This window comes from Pantherophis guttatus, chromosome 4, assembly GCF_059756535.1.
Source record: "Pantherophis guttatus breed Tessera chromosome 4, ASM5975653v1, whole genome shotgun sequence".
Classification (NCBI taxonomy): domain Eukaryota; kingdom Metazoa; phylum Chordata; class Lepidosauria; order Squamata; family Colubridae; genus Pantherophis; species Pantherophis guttatus.
Window position 1 is genome coordinate 45,143,166 of NC_142066.1, and position 9,147 is coordinate 45,152,312.

The following is a 9,147-nucleotide window of genomic DNA, read 5'->3' on the forward strand; positions in this document are numbered from 1 at the left end:
ATATCCTTCATCTGATGGCTGAGTGCTTTGCAGCCATTTTCAAATTAACTCAAATGCTAAATATTTAATTATCTTGCTGACTACCATCTCAATTCCTGCAAAACCTCAACAACGGTTCCAGCTACTATAGGTGCTAGTGAATTCTCAGATATCATTTCCAGTCTAGTGAGACCACTTGATAAAGGGTGGCTGTCACTGGCAGAATGGATCTGAATATTTATTTTCCCAAGATCCATTAGACTTTAGACTGTGTCATAGGAAAGTGAGGGCTATTTGATAATTAAGCTGCAGAGCCTGGCTTGCCCTTACTTCAGGACCCAAGCCAGTGGTACAACTCAGGGCTAAAAATATGGCCTTGGCAGCCAAAGAATGCCCAAATTATAAAAGCAAGTGCAAGCAGACCGTTAGAAAATACTTCAACCAGCATGAGTATTTAGGGGCTTGTTGTGTCAGATGTACATGGCTACAACAGCTCAGTGTGGTATATTTCCCCCATTTTAAAATTTATTAATTCATTTCTACATATTAGCAGAACCTATACCTAAGAAATGAATCCAAGCAATAGAACTACAGAAGTAGACTCCATTGTATTCTTGTAGTTGTAATTTAAGTGATGAAAATGTAAAACTAGGCATTGCTTCCTTCCTGATTAGGATTCATAAGCATGTTCAAACAATGATATATATTCCCAATTTATACCATTCAAACAATGTTATAAATTATAAGAATACATACATACATACATACATACATACATACGTACGTACGTACGTACGTACGTATGTACGTGCATGCATGCATGCATATATACATATGGGTCAGAGCAAAGTTTTTTGATTTTTTTTGCTCTTTGGGTTTTACATTGTTGCTTAGTGATTTGGATGGTTTCCAAGATTTATATGTTAAGTTTATTTTAGGATCTACAGTACCTTTTCATATTTTCCACCTCAAAAAGGGCAAAAATTGTGCTGCTGAGTTCTGACCATCATGATTAAAGAGGGCTCTAGAAAGCAGCCCCCATCCTTTTGGGTCCCAGGGACTGGTTCTATGGAGAGATGTTTTTCTATGAACCAGAGACGGCATGGCTTTGCATGCTGCCTGCATCCCATGGATGGGGCTTTGCTTGTTTGCCTGGTTTCCGGCAGGCCGCAACCCGATACCGGCCCACGGACTGGGAGTTGGAGATCCCTGCTCTAGAGGTCACAAAGAACTCTAGAAGTTCACGTTATCCATCCTTAATTTGAAACATAGCAATAGATGGAAAAGATGGAGGAAGAAGAGAAATGGGAATAGTGTGCTTCACAACTAAAGAAACGTTACTGTATGTCTAAAGGAAGAAAATAATTGTCCAAGGTCAGAAGCGTGAGTTTGCATAGTCTGAAACCTCAGGGTCAGAAGTAATCATTATTTCCTTTCATGGGTTTGATTTTATATACTCAGCAAGTTTCCATAGCCTTGTCTTCAAAAACAGGTGAGAAATCAAGTGTCAAAAGGTAGAACTGGAGCAGCATGTAGTGAGTGGGTGACCCAATAACTTTCATAAGCAAGTTGTTGGAATAGAAATGAGCTGTTGAAGAAGCAGCTAGTCAATTAACTGCCATCTGTAGCCTGTATTGCATCTTTCAGGCAATTTCTGGTAAGGGCAAATTTGACTTCCACCCAAGCCTGATTGCTTTGCAGCTGCTCTGAGTGACTCCCACATGAGAACCTCTTTGCTACCCATTTCTGTCCATTAACAAACCAGAATACATTCAGTTTTCTAAAGCTAAATAACTTTAGTGCCTAATCTTGCAAGGGATCTGCAAAAATGGCATTTGGAATAACGATCTAGACAGGTCATTTTAGCAGGGTAGAAAAGAAACATGCAATCCTATGCATGTAGATTACAAAAAGTTATATGAAAAAACCACTACATCTTCAATTGTCTATAAAATGGTATATTACTTTTTTACAGGGACAGGAACATAAGGTCTCTTCCTTGGTAATAAGGACATTCAAAAGCCCTCACCTTGTTTGTAACTCAGATGAGCTTTTACAGGCTCAACAACATCTTCTTGTTCTGTTGGTAATTTAATTTAATCTTGCCTGTAGCTCCTCATCTTTCTTCTATTTATCACTAAGGAGTCTAGAGAGTCTTGCAGACTTCAGCTACAAACACAGAATAATGGATATGATTTTACAAAAATAATTACCATGCTCTTACCTAGCACCAATCTTTTTGCCCTTTATCACTGGCAAATTTGTGGTCAAATGATGCCGGTCTTTTTTTTTTATTATTTGTCATTGTTTTCTCTTCTCCGGAGAAGTAGTGTTTAGAACATTCTGAACAAACCAGACCAATATTTTGCTGAATATTTCACTGGGGTGGACAGAAAGTATCCATTTCAGAACAATCTTGAGCTTTTCAGAACTGTAGATGTGGAGGAGAGCATCGATCTCCAAATATTTTGATCTAGTTGCCAGCACATTTGGAATGTTGAGAACATGTTATGTAGTCTCACAACATGGTTGTCACAAGGAAGCTGTCTAGTCACAAAAGGATGGCTATGGGGAGTCTAGTAGTCTGGCCTAACCTCTCTTTTAAACTTTTAAACTTTTAAAAAATTTTAAATTTTAAATTTGTCTTAAGAATTTGGGGTGTTTTAAATTTCATTTTTTGGGCCAAATTATTTAATTGTATTTTAATGCTTTTTAACATTTGTATTATATGTGTTTTATCTGGCTGTTCACCGCCCTGAGTCCTTCGGGAGTAGGGCGGTATACAAATTAAATAAATAAATAAATAAATAAATAAATAAATAAATAAATAAATAAATAGTAGGTTGAAGAAAAATGGTTAATCAGAAGGTAAATTGATGATGATGCTCTTTATCCTCCAAAGTAGTCCCCTTTCAGATTGCACAGAGCATTTCTATTGCCCCATGCCAATTAACTTTGCTTTTGTAAAAAAATAAATAAATCTAGACAGGTATAATCAGTGGTGGGATTCAAATTTTTTTACTACCAGTTCTGTGGCCGTGGCATGGCATGGCTTGGTGGACATGGCTTGGTGGGTATGGCAGGAGAAGGATACTCTAAAAACTCCATTCCCTCCCCACTCCAGAAGAAGGATACTGTAAAATCTCCATTCCCTCCCCACTCCAGGGGAAGGTTACTGCAAAATCCCCATTTCCTCCTAATCAGCTGGGACTCGGGAGGCAGAGAATAGATGGAGGAGGGGCCAGTCAGAGGTGGTATTTATCAGTTCTCCGAAATTACTCAAAATTTCCATTACCGGTTCTCCAGAACTGGTCACAACCTATTGAATATCACCTCTGGGTATAATTCTAAAGAAATCACTAGGTAGTAAACAATTTTACTTTAAAAAAATCATTAAAAATAAAATGAAGGCAAGTTTGCCCCAAAATAGAGAAAATATAATGGGATGCCCACACATATGGTCACACCTGGGCCTCATTACTTCCTATGAGAGGTCTTCAAACTCTCCTTTTCGAGTTCTACTGTATTTTATCCAAAGCTAGGGAAAGTCAACTAGCTTTACTCCATCAGCAACCAGACAAATCCCCTCTGTCACTGACTTGCCCGGGAGGAGAAAAATTGAAATTCTCTTCTATCACTACCCTGACCTAGTGGGAAGGCATGTGCTAAAATGTAGATGTCTTCCCAAATTGATAAGCCTTGGTTAATTAAGATGTTTAAATCTTTATCACAAGAGCCGTAGAATACAAGGAAATAAACAATTGTTTTCACTAGAGATTAATATAAATTATTATGATTGTTTAAGTACGCCCTCAGCAACAGGTTCATTCATAAACCCAGCCCACCCTCTAGACCAGGGGTGGGTTCCACTTACCTTTACTATCGGTTCTCAACAGGAGCATTCACATGCTCTCGCTTCGCTTGCACGCTTGTGCAGATGTCCATGATGATGTCAAGCGAGTATGCGGAGCCTCCTGCTGCTATTACTACCGGTTTGCAAGAAACGGACTGAAACGGGAGCAACCCACCACTGCTTCAGACTAAGTTCATGTAAGCCAATTTCTCATAAAATAAATGATAAATTACACTGTAGTTAGCTTGGCTGATCCAATTCCACCCGTTTCTGGTTTTCCTTTATTCCCTTCCAGGCAGCCACGGAGGAAAAGTTACAATTCTCTCAAGATAAAGACAAAATTTATCTTTATAAATTTGGTGGCTCAGCAGACTGATAGCATTGTGATTAACACCAGCTGTCTGCAATTACTGTAAGTTCGAATCTCACCAGGCTCAAGGTTGACTCAGCCTTCCATCCTTTCTAAGGTAGGTAAATTGAGGACCCAGTTTGTGGGGGCAATAAGCTGACTTTGTATAAATATACAAAAGTATGAAGGCTATTGCTTAACGCATTGTAAGCCACCCTGAGTCTCCGGAGAAGGGCGGCATATAAATCAATTTTTTTAAAAAAAATGGAGTGTCTCTGAAAAGCCTAAACCAGAGATGAATTTCCTCCTCTAACATTAACTTTTTCAGGCTTCATTTATCTTTACATTACCTGGAGGGACAGGTCACAGTCACTTTCCTTTAATTCATACAATGTCTGAATCTCTTGAAGTGGGATTTCCTCACATTCATAAAACAAACTAACACTCATTTTTCATTCTTTCTTCTTTTTTTTTTTAGCAGAATGAGATTGCCTCTGGAGGAAGAGGAAATTCTCTAAATCACAATTTATGTTTTTAATAAATAGATTTGACTCAGGTTTTCTATTAGCTTTTATGTTTTTCTCAATTGATTATTCTTGGAATTTTCCCTTGTATTTAGTTTCTACATTTGCTTTTGGGGCCCATGCAAGTTGACACAATACTAGGTAGCAAGATGCCATCTCTCTCTGTTTATTTATCTAGTGGAGATATGCTGAATTGGACCAGGGAAACTGGAAGGCATCAATCAGCAGTATTTCAATATTCGTTTGCTATTCTTTCAGTTCCTCATGATTCCTAACAAAAAGTTCCCAGAGTTTCAAGTTCATTTTCAACATGTGTTGAAATAAAAGTTACCATAGACTCCATCCAGCTTTCACACGTCTTTCACACGCCAGTTTGGAATGAGGAAAAAGATCCTTGGTTCATCAAAGTATAAATTAAGTATATTTAATTTAGGACCCCAGTTCTAAATTAAGAAGCTTGATTAAGATGCTCTCTTGGAATCATTTTTGAGTAGAGCAGCAAAAAGTTTCCACACAATAAAGGTAATTTATGTTATCTGTGATTAAAAGAGAATGATCAGCCTCAGATTACTCAGGCTCCATAACCAAAGGTGGATATAATATGGTTTTTCCTACTCTTATCCCACACATAATCTGTTAAACCAATAGGCTAGATCCATTTAGATTTTAAGAACATAAACATTTTTCATTCAGGCCTTTCTCAACATTTTATTCCCCAGAGAAGTTAAGATTGCATCAAAATTGCTACTGGTTATCTGAATGCAATTGTATTTAAGACTGAGGGTAAATCTCTTGTTCCAAGATTTGAGACTATATAAATCATCTGTACAAAGATGATTATTATGAATAATAATCTATCATTTAGAAAATGTTGCTTCGCCCATCATCTATCCAACCCTAACTTATGATCATTTTCTGGAGAAATTACCTTGAAACTGGATTATATCAGCAAAACAGAATTGATTTTGTGTTGCATGCACTGGGGACTTTTGCCATTTTCATAGAAACATGATGATTTGTAACCTTAGCTCCTTTTTCCTTTTCCTCCATCAGACAGCCTTCTCCTTGCCCATCTGTCCAGCTGCATTTCCCCTTCTCTTCTTCATGCTTCCTCTTTCATCAGCTTGGCAGCACTAAAGCTCTAATCAATATAATAGATTGATGTCCCCCATTGGAACACCAATGCCCCTAAGCAGAACACCTTGTTCTTTCCCATCAGTCCCAGTCTGGCCTTTTAAAAGGCACTGTTTCTGACATGCTGCATTTTGCAGATTCAGTTACAGGAGCCTCCAGGCTCTGTTTGTTGGCACTGATGAAGAATATAGCCCCCAAAAGATGTCAAGGAGGTAAAAGGAAATGAAGTGAGACAGCCAAACAATCCGAGCTGCCATTCAGAAATATGGTCCCCATGGTAACCACCCCGCTCAGCCTCAGGACCATCATCCATCTTCTCATATGCTGCATTCTTCCTGCCTTGAAAGGTGGGCTGTCAATCCCAGTATCCTCAGAATGAACATATTATCTTGAATGAGTTTCTATTAAAAATATATATATATATTTTCCTTCTCTATTCAGGGGTGTCAAACTGGCGGTCCACAGGCCAGATGCGTCACACGCAGGCCACGCCCACCCATATTTTGTGAAGAGGGAATGCTTTAAAATGTGAGCTTTTCATGCTGTAAAATCAGGCCTCAAACCAGGTAATACTGGTAGTATATAAAGATGCCCGGGGGGGGGGGATTAAGTAAGGAACAGAGTTGGAAAAAATAATACATTCTAGTTTCCAGAAGGCACAAGCATACTGGAATGTTTGTCCAGGTCTCCTTAAAATTATGGGGTATTTTAAAATTCAGCCTAAATTATTTAATTTGTTTTAATTTATTTTAGATTTTGTATTTCCTGTGTTTTATCTTCTGGCTGTTCACCGCCCTGAGTCCTTCGGGAGAAGGGTGGTATAGAAATTTAATAAAATTAATAAATAAATAAATAAATAAAAGATTAGTAGAAATGTTAGCAATTCCTTGGAATCCTTTTTCCTCCTCTTGGCAATGTATTTTTAAATGTATTATTTTAGAAACATTTACACTCCATAATTTAGTCACCGAAGCTCCTGGTGTGGCCAGCCAAATTAATAAAAAAATGGCCTACAATCTAAAAGGGCAGGCAGGTTTATTTGTGATCAGTGGTTAGTTTACCAAAAGATCTGATAGATCAGTCCAAAAGCTGCTAACAATCAGTACCGTACTTCCAACAATGAATAGTCAAATACTTTTAAGAAAGCTGCCTAAGAATAAAACTCATCCCATTTATTTCCCATGTGATCAGAACTATATTAAAGTTGATCATGAAGGCCTGTATTAGTAACTATGATGAGCTAGGTGGAAAGATAATTAAAAGACAAAGATAAGTGTAAGAATGCCGAATTGTAACGATACTTTACTATTGGCAGCCAAATTATTTATACAGATATTCTCCCTGACCCATTCATCCAGATAATTTCAATTATATTGGTCCACAATTCAGTCTACTGTTTTCCTTCTCTATTCAGGGGTGTCAAACTGGCGGCCCGCAAGCCAGATGCGTCACACACAGGCCACGCCCACCCAGCTCCGCTAAGGGGAAACCGCCGTGAAATGTCACGTGATGCCACGAATTTGACACCCATGCTATAGATTGTCACAAAAACTTGCAGCCTGCTAGTAAAGCAACTTCAGTCTGCAATGCTGCACATACAAGCAAAAAGAAAGACAAAACTGTATTTCAAAGGAACTTTTTGTTTTTATTTCAAGATATCACTAATACCAGAAAGTGACTCTAAAGAGGCATTTAAATTGACTGCCTGTTCCCATCCTCCTTACAGGCATGTCTGACTTTGTTTTGTACAATTGCTCCACATTTGTTTTGTCGGTTGGTTTACACTCTGTTGGGTTATTAATGGGGAAGATTAGTTTTCACTCTGCTGAGATACTGGGAAAGAGACAATTCCCGTCTTTGCCTCTTTGGAGAAGATTAATGGAGGCATTATTTTGTATCCTGAGCATTGAGGCAAACATGCTGCTTAGGCAGGCAGGGGTGAATATAACTGAATGTTAGCTTAATTGTATGTGGTTAGATTTAACAACATATCTACTAATTCACTCTTTACAAAAACATTAACCTCTGGCATCTTTCCTCCTCTTCTCTAGAAGATGTAACATTTATGATACAGAATCCAGGCTGATGAATAAGGGCCAGTCCAGATGGCAGCAGTTTCTCCTAACAGTTGTAACAAGAAACCGGAAATAGGGAAGGAATTCCAAGGAGCAGAAGAGAGGAGGGGTATTAACAACACTTTCAGTTGGACTATAACTTGTTGCTAGATAAGAGCTCTTATGGCTGTGGAGCTGTTAAGATGCAGATATTGTGCAGAATTTGATTTTTTTAGATTCTGAAATGAGCTGACCTGATTAATGGTTTCCAAATGAAAAATAGAAGATGATTTGTAATTATCCACTAGCTTTGTGGTTCTCAACCTTCCCAACTTTAAGATGCGTGGACTTCAATTCCCAGAATTCTCTAGCCCGCCATCCTAGCTTGGGATTGGGTGTGTTTGCTTTTCTCTCATTATTGCCACATTTTTTTTTATTTTTGTCTCTTATTATATATATATATTTATCTTTATTGTTTTTACTTGTGAACCACTCAGAGTTGTTGAGAGTTAGACATTACACAATTAATAATTTACAATAGCACTGTCACTATCAAATATTCTGGCACAGCTTTTAATACCACTCCCACTCCAACCTACCAATTGTGTCACACTACTCAATTACTTCGCAGCATTCAGAAAACAGCAAGTTTTAAACATTAACTACATTTTAGTTGAATATTGGTTGAAAAGTAGAAAATGGGATAAGTTCACATTCAGATATGAGCCAAAAAATTTTCTTCCCTATCCTCAATAAAGAGGAGAATTGAATCAACTACAGGTAATCCTAGATTTCTGACCACAATTGAGCCCCAAAAGTCTGTTGCTAAGTAAGACATTTGTTAAGTGAATTTTACAACTTTTCTTGCCAGAGTTGTTAAGTGATTCACTGAAGTTGTTAAGTTAGTGATATGGCTGTTAAGTGAATCTGGCTTCCCCACTGGACTTGTCAGAAGATCGCAGAAGATAATCACATAACCCCAGGACACTGCAACCATCATAAATATAAATTAGTTGCAAAGCATCTGACCAAGCAATGGTCATAAGCAGTGGTGGGCTGCTGCCAGTTTGGGCAAACCGGTAGTTCTGATGATCAGATGACTCCACCCACCCTGCCCTATATTTCCTTCTTTCTGGCTCAGCTGATTCGCGCGGCACAGCTGATTTCCGCACCTCCATTGTTCTACTTACCAGGGCTGCCTTAGAAGGTAAGCAGCTGAGCTTCAAATTGCTGTATTTTGAATGGTACACGCAA

The 9,147-nt window shown here is 38.3% G+C and overlaps 1 long non-coding RNA gene across 1 annotated transcript; it reads left to right on the plus strand.

Moving 5' to 3' along the window:
• Positions 1-6,126: 6,126 nt before the first annotated feature.
• Positions 6,127-8,193, plus strand: LOC117664530 (uncharacterized). Its single transcript, XR_004591090.2, has 3 exons — positions 6,127-6,186; positions 6,281-6,405; positions 7,891-8,193. It is a non-coding gene; the product is annotated as an uncharacterized LOC117664530 (long non-coding RNA).
• Positions 8,194-9,147: the final 954 nt, after the last annotated feature.